This window comes from Lacerta agilis, chromosome 3, assembly GCF_009819535.1.
Source record: "Lacerta agilis isolate rLacAgi1 chromosome 3, rLacAgi1.pri, whole genome shotgun sequence".
In the NCBI taxonomy this organism is placed as follows: Eukaryota; Metazoa; Chordata; class Lepidosauria; order Squamata; family Lacertidae; genus Lacerta; species Lacerta agilis.
Genome location: NC_046314.1, coordinates 68,589,687 through 68,612,866, shown reverse-complemented (window position 1 = coordinate 68,612,866; position 23,180 = coordinate 68,589,687).

Below are 23,180 nucleotides of genomic sequence, written 5' to 3'. Positions count from 1 at the left end.
ACTGTTGTTAGGTGAAAGATGTATGTGTCAAAATATGTTAAGATAGGTTGTTAAGATAAGATACATAGTTATTGAGATATTTGACTAAGTAAAAGCTAAGTATATTAAAATTTGGGTAAAAGTGAATTGAACAATATATAAAGCTACCTTGAAGAAGTATATGTTTTTTGAAGACAGTGGAGGGAACGGGGGAAGTCCCCAAACAGAGAAGTTAGAAACAAGAAATATTCAAAGAAAGATACTGGTTAAGGTTTGTATATGTTATTTTTATGTTTTTATTGTTGTTATTGTTTTGAATGTTGATTATGTTTATTGTTGATTATGTTTAATGTTTATTGTGTTTTTATTGATGTTTATGTTATGTGTTGATGTTGTATTTTGTTCTCTTTTTCTTTTATTGGAAAATAATAAAATCTTATAAAAAAAAAAAAGAAATATTTTGGGCGGTTTTATCAGAGAAAAAATTAAACTGTAAAACACTTGCATTGAAACTGCAAATGAAAGATCTGGTAATCAGCTCTGAGCTGCTTAATACTCAGTGGAAGAAAACTGCAGGAAGAGATTATGTTTTCAGCCACAAATAACAGCCCCCTCCCTCAAATTCTCCTTGGAAAAATTAGCCCGCTAAATTGCCATAAATATGAGGCGGTGGGAGGGGGGGGAATCTGTATTCAACAGGAGTGAGATTTATGCATGAGATGCAAATTACTATGTGTTATTTACACATCTGAAGAAAAACAAATCGTGAATGTAAATGTTTAGAGGGCATATTATTTTTTAAATATGAAAGTGGGGAAATTATTATAGTGTTTATAACTCCCACACTGTTAACAAGACATTTAAAATCAAAATAAAAAGGAGTCTTCTTATTAAAACTATAGAGGGTGCACCAAAGTAAGACCAAAAACAAGTTTTAAAATTGCAAGAATTTTTTCTCTTGATAATTGGATGGCAAAATTTGTTCCCCTAAGATTTTAGCCAACATAGGGAGAATTTACTTAAGAGTAATTGCTGAGGGAATAACTTGCATAGTTCCACTGTTTCAATTAAACATTTCATCAATAATACACATTTAATAACACCATAAAGGCTAACAGATTATGAAAAATGGCAGCAGTCGCTGAATAATTAAGGCCACACAATGTATTTCTGTTGAAGTCTGATAATTCCATGTCCTTGATGCTTTTTGAGATGAACTTATAGCCAAAACAAATGCAGAGCCATACAAAGTGATTTTAACAAATGTATTTGTTGCATACAGTATTATGCTGGGCTGTATCAAGTTGGTGTCCTTCTCTTAGGACAATAACATTTGATCCAGTAGACCACTAATGGAAGAATAGTGGGGATAATTTTTTGCTCATTCCCCTTCCCATCTCACTGACCCCACCCCTCTTAAAATCTATGGGACCCACCATAATAGATTTTCTGGGGTCACTGGGGTCTTCAAAGGGGTGCAGGTTAGCAAAAATCACCCAACTTCTAGTTTAGCCTGCACCTTTGCTTGAGCAATTGGAGTCTATCCACTGATTTTAAATGTGGAAAATTCAGTTCCCCCCCCAAAAAAAATTGGTTAAAGTATATGACCGTTCCTTGAAAGGACTCAATGTTTTGTTTATATGGAAAGGGAATGTGAAGCAACCCACATTCTGATTATACTGGGAGAAAGGTTTTTGTTCAGACTGCACCTGCAGCAGAATAAGATGGTAGCCCCATAAGGTTAAAGAAAGGACTGAACCACATCAGAGTTCAGCTAGGGGGTCACATTTTTAAAATACTTCCATTGGTGCAGGAAGCTCACATTCAAGTTGTTGCTCAGCTATGAAGCCAAAAAGTGCTTTAGAAATGGCAAACAACTTTAGATCTTTAAAGATAGGCATCACTCCCATGCGTGACCCTGTGCTATTTCACTTGGGCCAAATGCTTCCAGTACAATTGAAAATGAAGACGTAAGAACAAATCACTGAAAAACCTATATGCACAGCTAACATTTGATGTCATTATTGTTGTTGTTGTTGTTGTTGTTGTTGTTGTTGTTATCCTTATTATATTATTTCTTAAGTGGATTTTTATGGTATACTCCTTTGGGAGCTTTGCTTAAAAGAAGCCTGTAGTAGGGTGAGAGTTGATGGGAAAACTGGACTTTATTCATTTCTAATCTTTCATCTGTATTGCCAGTACACATGAACACTGTCCATTCTTTATCTAGAAGGTCAGGATTCCACAATGGATGTGGAATGAAGATCAAAAGCCAAAACTATCATAAGTCAGACCCAGAATCCACTTTTAATCCAAACAGGCATTTGGGAATCCATTTCTTAATCCTTTATTTGCATGGTGGTAGTGCTCCGGTTGTGACCCACCTTTGATCAGGCCACAACCCACCAGTGTGCCCCATTCCACAAGCTGAAGACAAGCTTGTAAACACAAATGAGGAAATAAACTTCCACCATTAGCATATAACAAGCATTCCCCTTTCTGTTTGTTTTCAAATGTTAAGCATTCACACTTACTAAAGGTGAAGTTACACTGTGAATTAAATGTTTATACCAGAGTAAAGGTAGACTGTAATCTAATTTAGCCCCACACAGCACACTGATCCAAACACAGTACATGAGTCATGTACTGGGAACCCAACTGCTTGGCAAACTTCTCCAAGTTTTTGCAGTCCCAGGCAAGTGGCAAAACCAGGACGTGTCACAACACTGTTTGTAGGGTAACCGCTAAGGATGGATGGATCTGTCAGTTTCAGTTTCTCATTTTTTTCCAGTCTTAAATTCAGTTCTCCACATGTCTGGATCAGTTACTTTTTTAAAAAGTCCACATGAAAATTTGTCAGCCTTCAATGAAAATTTCATTTTATTTGTAAGTGCATCTTGGTGTTTCCCCCTAATATAATGCATTTTATATGATATTTTCACTAATGTAAGACTTTTATGCACACTTTCCCCTTGCATACACATTATTGTACAAGTTACTTGGTTGGGGAACTGCACCACAAAATTCCAAGAAGTGTAAATTTGAAAGGATAGCTGTTTTTCAGTTCCCATATTCTTTCAGAAGTTGTGAACTAGGCCAGTTCACATTAAAATCAAAACTAAACCAAATTTCTCCACCCTCCCTAGTAGACTAGTAGCATTTGGCTCAATAAATCACAATACCTAGAACAGGTATCTCATAGGAGCTCTGCAGACACTGGCCAGCAGGTCAACAGTGCTCTCCTGCTCAATGAGTCAGCTCTATTAATATCACCAGAAAAAATGGCATTCATGCAGCAGGTTTTGGTTTACCTTTGCAATTCCTCCAGCTTTTTTGTCTTCAAACTCATCGCAGTTCAAACAGAACTTCAAATTGATGCAAAGGGGACAACTTTTCCTCAAAAGAAAAGAAAAGCAGCCCTTTACTCACCCAGATGTCCTCTTATTAAGATGTCCAATTATTAAGGTCAACAAGTCAAAATGCTTGGATTATTGGGTGAAGTGGTTTATGAATTGAGCAGTAAGGGATCGGTGTCCAAACCTTCAAGTTCCATCTTGTGAACTTATACTATACCCCAGTACTTTGAAACAATACTGGGGCTGGATAGGAAGGAAGCAAGATAACAACAGAGATTGATTGTACACCTTTGTTCTCTTATTTTCAGCATCAGACATACAATTGTGCTGTTCTTCCCCTTCTGTTGCTTGGCATTTGCTGATCATTAGCCTAGGGTCAGGAATCCATCTCTCTGATGGCCCTTCTGTATAGCTAAGGCCTTTTGGTATTTATGCTTTCCACCCCCTGAAACAACTGACATTGATCATTGTCACAGACAAGATAATGAACTAGATGGACCATTCATCTACTTGGGGAGAGCTGATCACGTGCTCTTACTGCAGTGATGACATCTGTCAGTAACATTTCGTTACGGCCTCCATTTCATTCCCTCCCTAGTAATGCTCATGTAAAGTGGCATCTGAAACCTGAAGTTCAGGCTTCATTTTATATGCGGTGATGGACACCAAACTGCCTTTTTTTGACATGCTGCCATCCTCGAGTCTGACAGGAAAAATATAGCAAATCCAAACTGGCAAATCCAAAATGCCCAGAGACTGGAAAGGAGACTTGCATGGATCTGTCCACGACTCAGCCCTTTTCTAGTTCTGAATGTGTAAGTATTGTTTTCCTTGAATTTTAGAGCTGTGAGGGATCTAGTCCAACTCTCTGCTCAGTGGTGGATCAGGCACACTCATTTCCTACTTCCTTTGCCTTGCTCAACAGTAGGCTTTTAGTTTTGAGTAGGATATGACTTGTGAGTTCTTGCTCAGAGTCAACAGAAACCAACCTGTGGAGCAGGCCACTGACCTGCCAAAACTGTCAATTGCCCCGTGACCCCCCTCTTTGCTCAACCCTCCTCCACCTCCTTCTCCCACCTTTCATGGTCTCTGGCCTGCATCTGGGGGCTGTAGAAAGATGGGTGTGCTCCCTGAACTCTGTCCTGCACTTCCCGCCGCAGTGGTACCTATTAATCTACTTGCACTTTTATGTGCTTTCGAACTGCTAGGTGGTTTATGTTGGTCATGGCCAAGACCCAAATGGGGCCATGGCTTTTGAAGGCAAAGCTGCTACTTTTTGAACATTTTATGAGGTGTCAGTAAGAACCCAAGGAGGAATTAGCCACATGCTCACATATTATATTGCTACGATTTGTTTATTTTTAAAAAAAGCTACTTGGTTTTCTCTGTTTAACCTTATGCATGTTGCATGATTTATTGGCTTGCTTCTTTATTAACTGCTCTGCTTCCAGAGCTTTCCCACCAGATTCCAGTTTCCTTTGTAGCCCTTTCTGTTAAATTAAAAAAACCTGAGCAGGTATTACACAATTCTGGCTACAGGGTACTCCTGACTGTTTGGCAAACATAAGAAAGAGCAAAGGGGAAAAAAAACTACAGTTTTTCAGGAGCTCAGATCATTTATCAACCCCTCATAATTTTTGCTCTCAGGATGGTAAGAGGCTTCATGAACACGTCTCTGAATTCATATTGAAAGGCCAGGTATAAATTCTCTTCAGTAAACAGAAGGGCACATGGAGAAGAATAGTAATATAAGACCACTCAGGAGGAAAGATGCAGCGACCACCTCAGGCAGCAGATCCTGATGTAGATCTTTATTCTCCCTTAGTTCCTGATGTTAATCTTCACTCCTCCCCTTCATCCCCAGTGGGGAGGGGGCACCATTTTGTGGTTCGTCTCAGGTGCCAATGTGTCTCGGGTTGGCCCAGATATTATATCTCCTAATGTCTGACTGACCGTAAGCAGGCATCTCTTGCTTAACAAGTTCAGATCTGGTTTCAGAACTGAATCAGCCTTGGTTGCCCTGATGGGTGGCTTTTTTATCATGAGAGAGAAACAGGGGAAGTGTGACCCTGTTACTTCTGCTCAATTTATAAAAACATACTTGCAAAAAAAAAAAAACAATTTTTCAGCTACTTTTGATACCATAGACCATCTTTCAGGACTGATTCAGTGGAATGGGTATCAAGTCACCATATTGTGGTGTTTCCAGTCTTACCTTCAGGTCCATATTCAGAGAGAAGCACTCATGGCCCCATCACTTCTGTCTTTGCATGGGTTCACATATGTATACACAGGACAGTTCTGGGTGTACCCAATCTGACCCAGGACAATTTGTGGCAGTCTCAGCCTGATCCAGCCAAATCAGCCTTGATTTGGTTCAGGATCTGGGATGCAACTAGATCCAGTGCACAGATCTAGTTCTCAGTCATGCTTATTTATAGTCCAAGTCATTGTTTGGGCCTATAGCAAAGAACCCATAGCCCCAAGAGGATTTTAAAGGTTCCAGAGACCAGCGGAAAAGATGGCCAATTACGCAACATCAAAAAGAGGAAATTCATCGTTAAAAAGAGGGCACAAATTTCCATAAAACTTCCTTATGATAATGTATATAATTTCATATCAAATTCCATGTAATTTCCATATCACATGATAAGCATTGATGCACATTTAGAAATAATTACTATAATTTAAATAGAAACACATTATATCTCATCATAGTAGGAAAGACTGTAACCAGGTAACCTGATACTTCTGGTCTTCCTTATGGCTCTTTAAACCAGACTTTGCCAGACAGCCTTTCCGTTAGAGAAGGGGTAGTTAACCTGTGGCCCATCAGATAGTGGAGACTGGTTCCCTGGGGCTAATGGGGCACAGCCGTCCCACAGAAAATGTCAAATCATTATTTTATTTTTTATTTAAAAAAAAAATCTCCCTAAACTTTCAAAGTGACACACTGTACTCTTTCCTGTCCTGCATACATTTTATATTTACTCAAAGTTACAGAGGCATTTCTGTTCATCTCCTCTTCTCTTGCCAATCAGCTCTCTGCACCACTCAGCCAATCCCAATCTAAAAGCAGAGGTACCGGTATGTGAAAGAGGTCTCTCCTATGCGTCTCTAAGCAGAAAAAGGCATGGGATTAAATGGGCTATCTGAATTGTAGCCCTGTTAGGAAGGCTCCTATTCCATCTGATGTTATGAAGCCTATCCAGCACAGCCACTATGGCAGATATGGGAGAAAGTAGGACTGCTTCAAGAATAGACCCATGTAGCTTTAAACTATAGCATGTTCAGAGGTGTTTCTTTGAAGGCTGGGATTCCCCATAGGTAGCGTCCATTAAGGCGAAGTAGGCAATTGCCTAGGGTGCCAAAATGGAGGGGACGCTGGCCAGGCTTAGGCGGGGGGCGGGGGAGCTAGCAGCAGCTTCTCTGCTGTAGCGGAGAGGTGCTGCTTGCCCCCCCTCCAGCTCCCGCTAAAGCAGGCTTTGGTGGGGGGCAGGGCGGGCGAGCAGCAGCTTCTCCGCTACAGCAGAGAAACTGCTGCTTGCTTCTCCACCACCCCCACCTCCCACTAAAGCAGGCTTTGGCGGGGGGCGGGCGGCGAGGGGCGCCAGAAGGTGGTCTGCCTAGGGCGCAATAAACCCTAGCACCGGTTCTGCCCATTGGTAGCAAAAGGGAGCGTTTCCTACTTTGAGGAGCCCTGTTTTGTTTTGTTATGTTTTGTATTTATTCATTCATTTATTCAGAGGAGAAATAATGGTTGGCTTCTGTGTGTGTTGCTACAACCTGTATTAACCATTTCCTGACATTTACTCATTAAAAGCTGCAGCAGCTACTGGGTTGGGGGCAGAGCAGGTAGATCTGAGCCACATGCAATTCCAGACTATTTTCCAGAGTATTTCCAGGAAAGGTGTGCAGATTTGCTACCAACAAGCTGTTCCCAAGCTTAAACTCAGAGAATACCTCAAATACAGAGGAAAATGCTGCCACTATTATTTCTAGCTTACTTAGAATCACAGAATCTTAGAATTGAAAGGGACCCCAAGCACCATCTAGTCCAGCCCGCTGCAAGGCAGGAATCTCAGCTAAAGCATCCCTGTGAGTTTGTCAGTGAATTTCTAAAATGAAAAGTTTGGGCTCTGTGCCTGTCTGGTTATGACTTCTGATCCTTCCCCAAACCTGGAAAGGTATTCTCTCTAATCTCAGGCAACATAACAGAGGCTGGTTATGATTAGGCTGGTGCGATGCAGAGATTATTGCTTCACGTTTTTAGGACAAAGGTATGCACTGCAAATATGTTCTGCTGTGCTCTGATGTGCCCTGACACAAATGAAACAATCTTCTTCTCTTTTTTTTTTTTTGTCTGTTGGTAGGAATAATTTATTCTTTTAATTTAGAGGGGGGTGATTTTGATAATGAAAAGTTAACTTGATTTTCTTTGAGGGAGTGGAAGAAAACCGCATGAAACTGGAAGCAGTTTTCCCTCACATTTTAGAGGTTTTTGAGTGTTTGTTTTGATTTTGGCAATGGATATGTATGTGTATACAATGCACGGATTCCAAAACTTATGCCATGTGTCAGGGCAGGTTGCTGTCCCACAAAATCTGGAAGGCTGTCCTTATGACAGCTATACCACATATGAAACTTTCTATCCCAAACTGATCACATTCAGTTCTGTGAAGCATTTTAGGCAATGACATAGCCAAAAACCTTAGAGAAATTTTTTTATATGCCACGGCTGCAGCCCAAACATGGGTGGCAATGAATTGGAAAGGGGTAAATGTTTCAACTTTATTGGGCTGGCAAAGCAAGCTTCAGGAATATGTAGAAATGGCACAATTGATTAACAGCCTGAGAGGCAATTCAAGGCAAATACAGTGGTGCCCCGCTAGACGAATGCCTCGCTAGACGAAAAACTCGCTAGACGAAAGGCATTCGCTAGCGAAAGGCTGTCTCGCAAGACGAATTTTCCTATGGGCTTGCCTCGCAAGACAAAAAAAAAATTTCCCCGTCAAACCGCTATTCTCCCGTTGGTGCTTCGCAAGACGAAAAATTCGCTATACGACAGCACTGGCAGAATGAATTATTTTCGTCTTGTGAGGCACCACTGTATTGGTTCAGAAGTGGGATAAGTATAGGAGATATCTACGAAACCACAACAGCAGCATTCGATTGACCCTTGTTTAAAGATATATATGAGAAAAACGATAAAAGGCACAAATTGTTGTAAGAATGTATTAGAAAAAATACAAAGAGCAAGCTAATAACGATATGTACATTCACTATTATAATGAGAATATGCATTGGGAAATGACAGGGAGTAAAACTTTATTCTTTCTATTTAATTTATGTTAACAAATAGACAAGAATATAAGAGATATCAAAATACAACTTTAATTAAATTTCTGTAAATATCTTAATGGTATAAGGTTTTTGTTTATATGGTTGAGATTTTTGCATATGTAAGATGATGTACAGTATATGTTACATATGTAATATGAAAATTTCAATAAAGCATTTCAACAAAAAAAAAATGAAACTTTCTATCCCAAACTGATCACATTCAAGCATACGAAGTATGTGAAAGAGATTTAAAGATGTTTTCAGCTGCCGTGTGTAAAAAAAAACAAACCCCACTGTCTCCGTCTATTGCAACAGTGGCAAGACGGAGAGCTCTGAATAGCACACCCTTGTGAAAAATGCTAATCATTTCCCTGAAAGCATGTGCTCGCATACAATCTGTACAACATTCCTGTACTTGTGAGGGCATCACAGTGTGTTCCAGTCTAAATAAAGTTGCCGTGGAACAGATAAACAATTACACTTCAACACACCCAGATGCACACTCAGAAATGCTTTCTTATCAGGCCCGAGATAATAAACATGAGGAGGGCAGCCAAGTGAATCGGACCTGATTGACAATGCATAACAGATTGCCTAGCATATTCTTTGAGAGAAGGAGAACATACAATTAAATAAAACTCGTGATTAAAAGGCAGAACCCCCTGAAAAATAGATGTCAAACCCCCAGCTAAACTAATGTGGTACTTCAGGTGGAAAATTGAGTGGACTAATAGGAGTAATAGGCGCACTTGCTCCTGGTAGAGCTTGCAAAGTGTAAATATTGCTTGCCACAGATGCTGAGGAGTTGATGAATGTATCAAAATATTAGCATCCAAAGCCTATTGGAGTAGGTTCGCAAAGGGTCTTTGCCTTCCTCCCGTGTTTTGTATTAATCTCCGGGCTCTGGCTTATTCTCCTGGGGGTGCATGCAGTATAATTAGGGGATAGAAATACATGAAGGGGGAAAGGAATGGGACTAATTAAGGTAAGCTATCTCAAACCTGTCCTCATCCTTTTTAAACCATCTAAAAATACACACATGGTATGGCTGTTCAGCGTGCTGCCCTTCAAGGGGAAAGGAGTCAGGCGCAGTAATTGGGAGACCTGGACTCCTGCTACTGGGGTGCCCCGCTCTTCAGGAAACCTATTTTCCACACCAAAATTGATCCTGCAAGGTTGTTATCTTATAATGCACACGTAGAGAGAGATGCTTGGAGGCCTCGGGGTATAGAATATCAGGGCCCTTAACAACTTTGGCAGTGCATTATGGGATGCCATACCCCAATCTTGAGCGACTTGATGCTTATATGGAATTAACATGAAAAAGAAAACCAAATATCTAAGCACGAGTCCTTTAAACACTGGAGGAGGAGAACCTGGACCAAGTAAACATGTAAAATTAGGTTTCATGACATCCAAACTGAAATTAACTCTGGCTTTCTCACTTCCTAGGTATGTTTGGGACAGGAGACTGGAATACAGCTAGGACTTTTATTCAACTATCCAAAGCCTACTTTTGTTCCCCAGCAGACAAATTCCAGGCAGGCTGAATAAATAAAGTCATTTGTACATAATTGCAAGTGCTTCTTTGACATTTCCCCGTACATTTTTAAGGGCACTGCCTGCACGTTTGGGGCCAGTGAATAATTTAGTGCTGTTTGACATAAATTCCGTGGGTCAATTATTCAGTAAGTGCATTAATGCCTTCTGACTTTTAAAGAAGCGTGTTAGATTTTTTGGCAGGCGTATCGCGTTACATCACTTCTTCCCTCTTCGGCTGCGTGGTGGAGAATGCTAATGCAATCCAACAATGTCGCTTGACAATGTTATCCAAACAACAATTAAATATTCTTCAAAGCTTCTTCACAAACCCTGAGTGTGTATCCCTAGACCTGTATCTATCTAGTAAAGCCTTGACAAGTCTTGCTGGCTGATGCTGATGGGAGTTGAGGTCCAAAAACATCAGAAGGGCACCAGGTTGGGCGAAGGCTGATCTAGCCATTTATCAGTAAGAGAGCACACCACAGTATTTGACCAGCCTTTACAAATATAACAGATTTAACATAGCCCCATCAATCTTATCTCGTGCTAATTTTAAATAGCGTCCTCAAAGTACATGGAAGGGAAGGTGTCTCCTGATGCTAAGCAGAAATTCTCTTACATGGGACATATTCTGAAAGGCATCACAGGACAAAGACACAGACCCCCTGGTTTTTATGCCTTTTTCTGTAACTCCCATCCCACCCACTCTGTGCTTCTTATTATTTTTAATTGTCAGGATTCCTCCTGACTGCCATCATATGGGTGGCTCTGACTCACAACGGATTGCCTCCAAACTAGACTTAGCAGATTGCCTGTCTCTAGGCCAAAGGAGCTCACATTTGTAATTGCTGCTAGCGTGAGAAATAAAGGAACAGTGAGGGAATAGTCATGCCATCAGAAATGTCCGTCTTTTCTCTTCCCCTCCATTATACACTGTGAAAACTACGGTGTCATCCTAGTGCTGACATAACAGGAACTGTGGCAGAAAAAAGGAGTGTGAAATTATCCATACATTTCATCAGGTGAGCCAAAAGAAGCCCTGATATGCAGGGAGCTGTTTGGCAGTTGCCAACTTCTGTCAATGCTATGGATTTGATGATGGTGATGATTGTTGTTGTTGTTTTATTATTTCTACCCCACCCATCTGGCTGGGTTGCCCCAGCAACAATAGTGTCATGGGACAGCCAGGGAACGCCCTAGGGTGGAGGACGGAGGAGAGTCAGAACAGGAACAGTCAGAAGAGGAAGACCAGGAAATGACAGAGGAGGTAGGAGGGGAGAGGCCAGAGAGCAGCAAAGTGGTGTCAAGGCTCTGCGATGCTGAGAGAGAGCCCCAACACCACACAGGGAGTTCAGGAACAGAAGGAGAGGTGATGCCTCAGGAGAGTAGAGAGTTAAAACGCAGGGATCAGAGACATCTTGGGAGGTTTCCCCGCTTACTGTGCTGGATAAGGAGTCAAAGAAAGCCACTCCCCGAATCTGACCCATCCGATTTGGACGCATGAGTTGTACTGTGCTATTTGTACATATGTAAATAAAGAACTGTAAATATCTCTCTGAGTGAGCAGAGGGTGCTTATTGCAAAGAGCAGACACCACCTAGATAGATGACAGATAGACAGATAGATGATAGATGATAGAATAGTCATCAATTAACATGGGGGTGGGGGTGTTCACCAACAAATCCAAAATGGAGCAACTATTATTAGCAGCACCAACAGATATCACTGCTAGTTATAAGAGTAAGAAAATACTGCATTGGAGTAATTGCCTCCATTGAGATATGGGGCATAGATCAGTCACCATGAAGCTATATGTTCCAAATAAGCTTGCAAAAGGATAAATCCATTTTAACCCATGATTAATGGATTTAGTGCCCTAATCAACTGAGATTTTAGCATCAATATTTTGTAACTGCATTGCCAGTGAGAACTGCATCATATGACATACTCAAGAAAGAGACAGAGATGTCTTAATCCAAAAGGCTGTAGACCTCCAAAATGAAGAGTTTCGATTCACTTCAGCTTCAGAAAACTTCTATGCGAACAACCAAATATGTGCATGGGGTTTTACAGCAGGAGTGGGGAACTCTCCAGATGTTATGGGACCCCAACTTTTATTGCCCCAGCAAGCCTGGCTGATGGTCAGGAGTGATGGGGGTTGTACTTCATTAACATCTGGAGGGCCATCCATGTTCTGCACAATAGTGAAACTAATGAATACCTCCCACTTCATTGAGATTGCAGTCCGTACATCAAAATCTCAAAACTACAACATTAAATGTTCACATAATGAAAGAAGTTCATTAACGAAATCTGTTTATTTTAATGTATTGCACACCTATCCCAAAATCTTGGCTAGAGGATGATAGATTAGTGGACCAATCTAGGCAGAAGTATGTCTCATTATTCAATTGGATTTTGTGCTAGATATAGGATTGCAGATTTAATGTGATATAACTTTAGAATAAAATATACCTGTATTAAAAAGCTACTTGTTTCCCCCCCCCCAAAAAAAAAGTATTGTTAATTTTCAAAATATTTCCTTGCAGTGTGGAAATTCAGAACACAACAGCCTTTTTGACAGATAGCATAATCAGTAGCTGAAAGGACCCTAGATTCTTATTGAAATTGACACTAGCGATTTTCAAGCATGGCTATCTTTTTACACAAATACTGTACCAGAACTCAGAGCAAATATACCAAATAAATTTTCAAAAAAAATATTTCAATGGCCACAATCCAGCAAAAGTTAATTACTTTTATCCCCCATTGATTTCTATGGCAGAGTTAAGTGCACATGCATAAATCTCTTGTATTGGAATCGAGGGGACTTAGATTGCCTTAGCGTTTGGAATTGTGCTCCTTAAAAATGGAAAGAAAGTATTTTAGCACATTAATTTTCAACTGAATAAATTCTTCATATGTAAATAAATCAAACAAATCAATCCTATATTTTTATTTTAAGGTAATTTAAGTTGCCTGGTTTGGCACAAAACACACCTGATTTCCATATAATGCATAGATTTTAGTCTATCTTTCGTTTTAATGGTGTTTTGTTTCTCAATTCTTTATGGATTTAAGAAAATAGAAACCCTTCATTCCCCCCCACCACCACCAACCCACCCACTAAGTTGCTTCGATTTAAGGCTACATCACCCAGCTAAAACATTTTGAAAAGATCATTGTAATAAAAATAACCAGCAAAGATCAAAGCAGCACTGAAGACTTAATTGACACATGTAACTTTATATCTTGCTCTGGTTATAGAGGAGGAAGCCAGCTTAGGGAAAGAATGTATTCCCACTGGGTGCAAAACAGGGAGTGTGACAGGTGCAAGAGGCTTATGAATCATGGTATTTCTAGGCAAGCAGATCCCTTTTATTTCAGGACAAAACAGCAAGCAGTTTTGTTTAGTTCTCGAGCAAAGAAAACAGGAAATTGTAAAACATTAAACTTTAGGACAAAAATAGAAGTTCTTTCTCTTCCTCCCCCCCACATGGTTTTTATGCATGGTGACTGCAGTTTCAGAATCAGTGGTGAAGACACCAATATGAGTGGACTATGTTGTGCTATTCTTGCAACTGTTTTTGTCACACACCCAGGACATCTGAATTGCATTTCATGTATTGCGAATACTACAAAGCTTTTCTGCCAATTAAACTTTACTTAGCCACTTCCAATCAGTGTAGAGCAGGGAGAAGTTTCAGCACAATACTACATCCATGTATTGACTTGGATGGAATCTACACACATATAAAAACCGTTCTGAAAAAAGCTTTTTTAAAGCTTCTTTAAAAAAAAAAATACATTGAATTTTCCATAAGGCTCGCCATCACCATCTAGTGTCACATTGTATATTGCACTTAAAACGTTTTATTTGCAGCTGTATAGCTGAGACCTTGGTCTGTGTAAACATACAAAGCTGGTTCACAAGGCCCACAATTTCTTATCATTTGATCATGCCTGTGCCTGAGGACCTTCAGATGTCTTTGTGAACTGAATCTGTAGAACATTGTTGTGTTTGATGGAAGGGGAGTGGGTATGAAATTTCTGTTTGTAGCCTTTTATTTGTGCTGGTTCATTCACATAAGTCACCAATTGGTGCTATAAAAGTGGTTATTCTGAATGTGTGAAGGGCACTAGCCCACAGCTTCAGTAACCTCTAATAAGGGTTGTTAGTACAAATCAACACCATGTTTTCATCTTTAGCCAATTGACAGGAGTACACTTTCCCCTTCTGATCATTGATAGTGTTTTGGCCTCTCTCTCATCTTTGACACTCCAGAATATGCCAGACCTTTCCCTTGGGGCACACCTGCATCCATGGAGAGATGGACTGACTTCATTCTTATATGGTCTACCTCCTACCCACCCGAGGTACAGAGTTCCTATTCGGGAACTAAAAATACATATCAATTTCACTTATTTATAGTTTCACTGTCCCACTGTTGCAGTCATAATTCATTTCACAGGGACAAACCACAGCTTGTGGCTCAAGAATACTGAAAAGACTTTGACCTGTCACAGTCACACCTTTTGCATTTTATTTATCTTTCTCATCTGTGAATAAGAATAAACAGCTTCAGCAGCGACTATGACACCAACTTTGTGGCGGAGCATCCAGCAGCAACAATGAGCAACGTTTTGTTGTTGTTGTTCAGTTGTTTAGTCATGTCCGACTCTTCGTGACCCCATGGACCAGAGCACGCCAGGCACTCCTGTCTTCCACTGCCTCCCACAGTTTGGTCAGACTCATGTTGGTAGCTTTGAGAACACTGTCCAACCATCTCGTCCTCTGTCATCCCCTTCTCCTTGTGCCCTCAATCTTTCCCAACACCAGGGTCTTTTCCAGGGAGTCTTCTCTTCTCATGAGGTGGCCAAAGTATTGGAGCCTCAGCTTCAGGACCTGTCCTTCCAGTGAGCACTCAGGGCTGATTTCCTTCAGAATGGATAGGTTTGATCTTCTTGCAGTCCATGGGACTCTCAAGAGTCTCCTCCAGCAATGTTTAGCAACCATCATTTCCACATCCATTCCTTAAAAGTTAATTCTGCGACAAGCAGGACCAGCAACAAAACATTGCAGCATGGAGTGCAGTAGTCTCTCTTCCCACTTAGTTTTCTCACCTCAGCCCTGTCAGTCAGCATTTCGTGCCCTCCAAGCATGCTCAATCCTCATTGGTCTGTTTTCCTCCTAAAGTTTTTCACATTTCTGCTAATTTGGTATTCCTCCAAGCCTGCTCATGCCTTTAACATTCTGTGTGGGTGGTACCTTTTGGCTAGATAGGCAGTGACACTCAGCCTGACTGTTGGAAATAAAATGAATTTGCTAAGATGGTAATTCTGTGTACACCTACCTGAGAGAAGAGTATCAAACTATTGAACTAATGCTTCTTTTTGAAATGTGTTTTATATAGATTTGAAGGGCAAAGTTTACTTCCTATGTTGAATATGTCATTTTCAGGACAGGTGCATCTCTAGCCAGTCCAGAAGACTAGTCCATATGCTTGCAGCCTTTCCAACTTTGTATATATCATAGAGCATATCTGAACATTCATTAATCTTGTTCAGGTAAATGAGTGCAGATAATTGAGTGCAGGTTTGAAGCCAAAATAACCAGAGCAGGAAAGCTGGAAAATTCAAAAATTAATGTATACTAAAGATCATTAAATTAAGGGTTTGCCAGCTTTTAAATGCAAGGGGCAGGGAGAATAAGGTTTGTGTGATTTTAATAGGCAAGTGGAAATTCAACAGCTGAATCTTATCCTGGCATGCAGATGCAGTAATGGGGTAGAAATTTCAGCTAGTCACACAGCTCTGAAAAGCACAGTAGTCCTGACAGAAGAAGAAAAAAGATAGCAAGCTTAACTTAAGGTGACATTTCAGTCCCCCTCCCCAACACCACATGAAGGAAATCCGTTAGAATGAATACATTTCCCACTGTAAGAAAAAGGTCCCTCAAGTTTAAGGTCATATCAGGACCTCACAAAATGATACAATAAATAAATACATTTGTCACACACTCAATATTTTGAGTGCTGTGTGATTTGTTGCTAAAGGAAAGCCGCTTCAATGAGTTACTCTCTTTTCATTTCACTGACCTTTGAAAAATAACAACACATTTTTGTACAGAGGTCACTAGCATGGCTCCTATTGTGTTTTGGTTGGATCTAAAACCAACAAACAGCCCTTGAGAAAAGATTAGATAGTAATCAGTATTTAATTCCTTTTATGGTTTGATGATGAGAAATGTTCACCCCACCTCAAATTAGTAAGTAATGAATGTGAACTGAGACCGCCAAATGGCACCAACTTTCTTTCAGAAAATCCAGCAACATACAATTACAGGTAGGTAGTCGTGTTGGTCTGTCATAGTCAAAACAAAATAAAATAAAAAATTCATTCCAGTAGCACCTTAGAGACCAACTAAGTTTGTTCTTGGTATGAGCTTTTGTGTGCATGCACACTTCTTCAGATACCATACAAGTTCATGACGGAGGAGTAAGAAACAGGGAGTGTATTCTTTCCTCACAGAGAAAGCTGAAAGTTTGGCGAGTCAGCCCAGAGCAAAATGGATGCATTGCAGTGTCGTCTAATATTCCAAATGCAAAACCAGCTGTCTGTCCTTCAGTACATGAAGCAAGTTTAGGATCTAAAGGACACGGCTCTGCAGCTGAACAGACTTGGGTGACAGACAGGCCAATGAGAAAACATTATTTTTATTTTATTTATTAATAGATCACTACACCACCCTTCATTGCATATGTTGAGGATAGCCGATTAGGGAGAGTCTGGTGGGGTGAATGCTCCTCTCTTCCTTTTCTTCAGAGAGAGAACTGAAGTTTTTCACTTTTCTTCAAGGAGAAACCATTCCACCAACTGCAGTTCAGAAAAGGAAGGAAGAAAAACCCTTCTGTGACCTGCAGTAGCCGATAAAGGAACAGAAGCTGAAAGATACTGGATGCTTGCCATATCTAACTAATGCAGCAGCTGCGGCTGTTGCTCTGTACCCTTCAGGATCAGGCCCTCAATCCAAATAGGAATAGGAGACTTCGAAGAGTTGTGCAGGCAATACCATAAAGTTTGCCAGTTTGTAAATTTTACATGGCGTGTTACATTCTCAGTAGTGGTAGTAAACCACCCTTCATCTGCAGATCTCAGGGTGGCTCGAAACATAAAATGACAATATAATAACCACAAAATACATAGTAGAAATAAGAACAATCAAGTAACAATAACCCCCTCCCACAACACATTGAAAAGGGCATCAGTTTTTCTCTCTCTCCGTATCCTTGCTTTTAAAATAAAATAAAAGGAAAACAATACATGTTTCATGGGTTCAGCCAGATTTTAAAACCAGAAGGGCTCCTTAGGGCAATGGGAGGGAATCAGTAGCCCTCCAGGTCTGGTTGGACTTCATTACCCACCTGCCCCAGGCAATATGGTCAGTGGTCAGGGATGACTGGAATTGCCACAGATTCCTCATCCGTGTATTTTGCAGAGGGAAGAACAAAATGAGACTTGCTTCTCAGTTGTCGCGCATAAAATTGTACTCTAAATCTGTTTCTTTGCCCTTCTCCCTTCCTCACATGCCAAACATATTTTCCCCCTTGCAAAAAAGACACTCATAATCCCAGGATAAGAATCATTTAAAAATAAATATATTATGCTGGTAAGAGAAAACATCTTATGCTTAACACGCATACACACACTACATAATTCCATCTAATGTTTTGATCACTCTCTTATTTAAACAGATTTAACTTGGCAAAATGGCAAATACTCGATGTTCTATTAATTGCAAACTTATGACTAGGAAAAGTGTCAGCAGCTGCTTTGAGGTAAAGAGCTCCCTCCCCCCCCCCTCTCTCTGTGTGTTTGGTTTCCTCAATGGCAGCCACAAAACATCCTAACAAAAAAAGAAAGGAAAGGAAACTGTCAAGAGGCAGTCTATTTATTCATACCCAAACACCAGTTTCCATAGGAATAAATTTAGTACTTTGTGTGGAGACTGAATGATCCTGATTATAATATATACTACTACTAAATTGTCCATCACAGCAAATATCATGCCACAAATATTTCCTCTGCTTCCTTCCCAGTCCCACAAGGGAACTTTCCACTGAAACAATGGGGTTGCCAACTGATGGAGGGGAATTATCAAAGCCTGCTCGTATGCTTTTGGCATCCTATTGATATGTAGCAAACAGCAGATAAAGATTCAGGTAGGGTACCCATGTTGGTCTGACACAGTCGAAATAAATAAAAAAAATAAAAAACTGTCCAGTAGCACCTTAGAGACCAACTAAGTTTGTTCTGGGTATAAGCTTTCATATTTACATTATAAGCACAACTATCCACTATTGCAGGAGACCCAGTGCTGTTATAGGCACGACAATCATAGCAGGCAGAGTGAGACATATGCCTTGGGTGGCAAATTGTGAGTGTCATGATAGGGCAGCAAATTTTTACTTATTTGATTTCTTGTTAGATAAGTGCCTGGAAGGAGGAGAGGTGCTTGTGGGGTTTTCTGCCTCAAGTGCCAACATGACCTTGGGTATTATGTGCCATGACTTGGTAGGGGCAGGGGCAGACTTTGGCAATTGTCAGGTGTGCCATCAACAGTTCACTGGCTATCTGCCTACTGAAATCAGAGAAGCAGAGAGAGCTTATCAGTTCTTTAATTTTAATCCACGGGTACACAGGAAGACATGGAAAATACACCCTCTCGCTCGAGCCGACATTGCTCAGAGTGCCGCTCCAATCCCCAGAAAATACTTCCTAGCAATCAGATCCCTCCTGCTGCCTCCTAAGGATGGTTCTCTTTGCGGCTTTCTGCTCTGAGACACACAGAACACGTCTGGTCCTAGGGAAAAGAGGGGGCTCTGGAAAATTCTCCAGAGACAGCGTGTCACTTGGCTGATGTACTGTTTCTAACACCTCTGACTCCTTTCTCTGTTCACTGCTACCTTGCTCCTGTTCTTCGTCACCCATTATTTCCCAGCTCCTCCTTTTTTCTCTGAGGTGTGACCCATCTCAAACCACCACTCCATACTCTTTCCCCCTTCCTCCTCTCTAGAAGGCTCTTGGGGTGGCGGTCTCCACCAGTCCTCCTCATCTGCCCAGTCCCTGACATCAATATGGCGCCCCGAGCAAGGACAAAATTTGGTGCACTCCTCCCACCCACCCACCCACCCCCAAAAATTCTTATTTTCACAATAATTCCTTTTGGTACAGCTGCTTTTTCCTGCATCTTCTCAGTAGGCACCTGTATAAAATATATGTTGCATTATTATTGTTGTTATTACAGTGGTACCTCGGTTTACGAACTTAATCTGTTCTGGAAGTCTGTTCTTAAACTGAAACCATGCTTAAACCAAGGTGCACTTTCCCTAATAAGGCCTCCCGCCACCAGTGCCCTTCCACTGTTCAGATTCCGTTCTTAGACTGAGGTAAAGTTCTCAAGCCAAGACACCATTTCCGGTTTTGCGGAGTTTGTAAACTGAATCGTTCTTAAACAGGACTGTTCTTAAACCGAGGTACCGCTGTATTATTGTTATTAGTAGTAGTATTAGTATTATTTTGTGCCCCCTTGGCTTGGCACCTTGTACAGGGGAACTTCTTGTACCACCCTAAATCCGGTACTGGGTAGTGGGGAGGGACATCATTTGCTGCTCTGCCTTAGGCAGCAAAAATTTATTGGGCCAGCCCTGAATTGGGAGGTGGAAAGACCGCAGTGCTCTCCTCCAAATCCCCACATGCACTACTTGTGGGATTTCATGCGACCCCTTGTATAAAACAAGTTTTAAAAATGCAAATCTAGACACACGCAACAGCACCTGTGGGATTTCATGGGCCTGTAACACTTTGTATGAAGCTAGTCAATAAATGATGCAACTAAAATCTCATAAACGTAGTGGGGGGGGGACAACACCCAGTATTGCTTGAACCACATCTTCTGACAAGCAGCATTAGCAAATGGTCAAACTATGTAGATGTTTACCTGACTTGTTCTGGGCTTTAAATGACAGCACATGTCGAGCCTTCAGGGCAACAGCAGTGATATGCCTATTAAAGCTGGCACATGACAGGATGAGAAATCTGATGACCTAAGATCAGTCAGGTCACATGAGAACTCATGGTCTTTCTACTCCATTGGATCAAAGGGCTGTAATTTGACACTCTAAGACTTTTAAGGAAAGCAGTGTGGGTGTGGGTGTCAGGGGAGAAACTGTTTAGGAATCCATTATTCAGATGCTTCCACACACACACCATTTTGGGGTAACAATCACCACAATGTCCTTGCCTTGCCTTCCGGGTAAGTTAATTCTGTAGGACATCTTCCCGGATATCACAAATGAAATGCTTAATTTATTCTGTTGCATTTTGCAAGGCCTTGAGTTCATAAGGTCCATTGTTTAAAGACGGTGGGGCAGAGTGATGGTAGTCATGACAACAAAGAACAGTCAGGTGGCAATGCACAATGAACAAAACTGCCAGTCCAAAGGATCATTATCACCAAATGAAAACATTTTACTAAATCTCTACTGTACCTCATTCCCGGTTTGTGTAGGTAATTTTTAGATTTTAAACCTGTGGGAAGGGCCTTGTGATTTTTAATTACTGGTGTGCAATGCCTAGTAATTTTAGGGGCACCCCCCCATAAGAAATGATGTTGATGCCTGCAATCCACAAACCGATTATGCCAGCGTGTTTCTACTGAAGCCAATCAATCACATTGATCAGTTTAATGGGACTAATGCCACTTAAATTCAAGTACTTTGGCTTAGCCGAGGGAAGGATTTAAATCAGTATTCTTCTTAAAGGCTGCCATCATGCGCACTGATTTTGGAGTAAGTCCTAGTGAACTCATAGGAGCATAGAAAGCTGCCTTTAACCAAGGATGTGTACACATTACCAGCTTAAAATAAACTATGTCAGAAAATGGGAGGGGGTGGGAATGCTTCAAAATATAAAGTGTAAAGTAATGCATGCTGGGACAAAAAAAAAATTCTTAATTTCACATATATGTTCATGGGTTCTGAACTGAAGGTGATGGACCAGGAATGCAACCTTGGGGTGGTTATAGATAGCTTGGTGAAGATGTCAACCCAGTGTGCGGCAGCTGTGAAAAGGACAAATTCCATGCTAGGGATCATTTGGAAAGGAATTGATAACAAAACTACTGGTATCACAATGCCATTATACAAATCTGTGGTACTGCCACCTTTAGAATACGGTGTAGAGTTCCGGTCACCTCACCTGAAACAGGATATTGTAGAGTTGAAAAGGGGTTCAGAAAAGAACAACCAAAATTATCAAGGGGATGGAGCAATAATCCTGTGAAGAAAAGTGTTTGGGACATTTTAGCTTTGATAAAAGATGAGTAAGAGGTGACTTGACAGAATTTTATAAAATTATGCATAACCTGGAGAAAGTGGATACAGAAAAGTCTCCCCCCTTCTCATTACAGTACAACTCAGCCAATGAAGACGCACATGGGGAAATTTAGGACAGATAAAAGAAAGCACTTCTTCATACAGTGTATAGTTAAACTATGGAACTTGCTCCTGCAGGAGGCGGTGAAGCCACCAACTTAGATGCTTCTAAAAGAGGATTAGAGAAATTTGTGGAGGAGAGGGCTATTGATGGCTACTAGCAATGTTGGCTATGCTCTGTCTCCATAGTTGGAGGCAGCAATAGTTCTGAATACCAGTTGCTGGAAACCAAAAGAGGGGAGAGTGCTCTTGTGCTCAAATCTTGCTTGTGAGTTTCCCACAGGCATCTGGTTAGCCAATGTGAGAACAGAATGCTAGACTAAATGGGTCACTGGCCTGATCCAGCGGACTCTTCTTATGTTCATAATGCATCTCTTGGCGATTTCAGGTAATAGACTTTCCCTATCCTACCTGGAGATGCCAGGGACCTAAACCCTGTGCCTAAACCCTGTGCCTAAACAGGACCTAAACCCTGACTGAGGTTATTCCCATGTTTCCAATACATGCCACTGCCTGCAAATCATGTGCTCCGTCACTGAGCTATAGCAGCCGTGAAATGATCAGCAGCTACATACCAGCACATCCACTACTTTCTGTAAGAGGGCATATGTGCCCTGGGAAGCTGGTTGGGGAGTGACTTCTGCAAGTCCCATACAAGGCATATTCAGAGAAATTTCTTTTGGATTCTGCCCAGTCTCTCCAATATAGTCATTCACAGGAAACTCGGTGCCAACAATTTCAATTAGAGCTTTATCACTGGCTTCTATAGATGGAGCATTTTGTGGCCACCCCCAGGGTGAACATGGCGCGCACCTGATTTTAACAACCCAGTTGAGGCACCGAGATTTGGGGAGTTTGTCTTTAATGGGCATATTTTTCTTATTTTATTGGAGCAGGAAATTCCTCTGTCTTCTGATCAGCTTCCCCAAATGACTTCTTTTCTTTATTGATTTGTTTTCCGGAAGTATTTTCTTTTCCTTCTAATGTTTTATTTATATACCAATGTTCACATTTTTATCCCTAGGAACCTTTTTAGGTCTGCTTTGTTTGCATTTGTGTTTCTCTATTGGAAGTGGGGAGGAAGTTCAACAACTTGAATTTCTATGGTAATTTTTTATAGTTCCGAACATCCCAAAGTGCTGTACATTTAATTACGCACTCACAACAAAGTGACTGCATGACAAATGTAGCCTTTGGGCTTTCCATGGAGGGAGAGAATAACAACCCCTTCCTGCAGTCAGGCGAGAGAGAGAGAGAGAGAGAGAGAGAGAGAGAGAGAGAGAGAGAGAGAGAGAGAGAGAGAGAGAGAGAGAGAGGGAGGGAGAGAGAGGGAGGGAGGGAGATGCCTGGCAGCCTTCTTGCAAATGAACCATGGTTCTTGGGTGCAATGCACAGAACAAATATAAAACCTATTATCTTAGGAAAATCAAAAGAAGAGCATAAGGGAAACACCTTTTCATTTCCC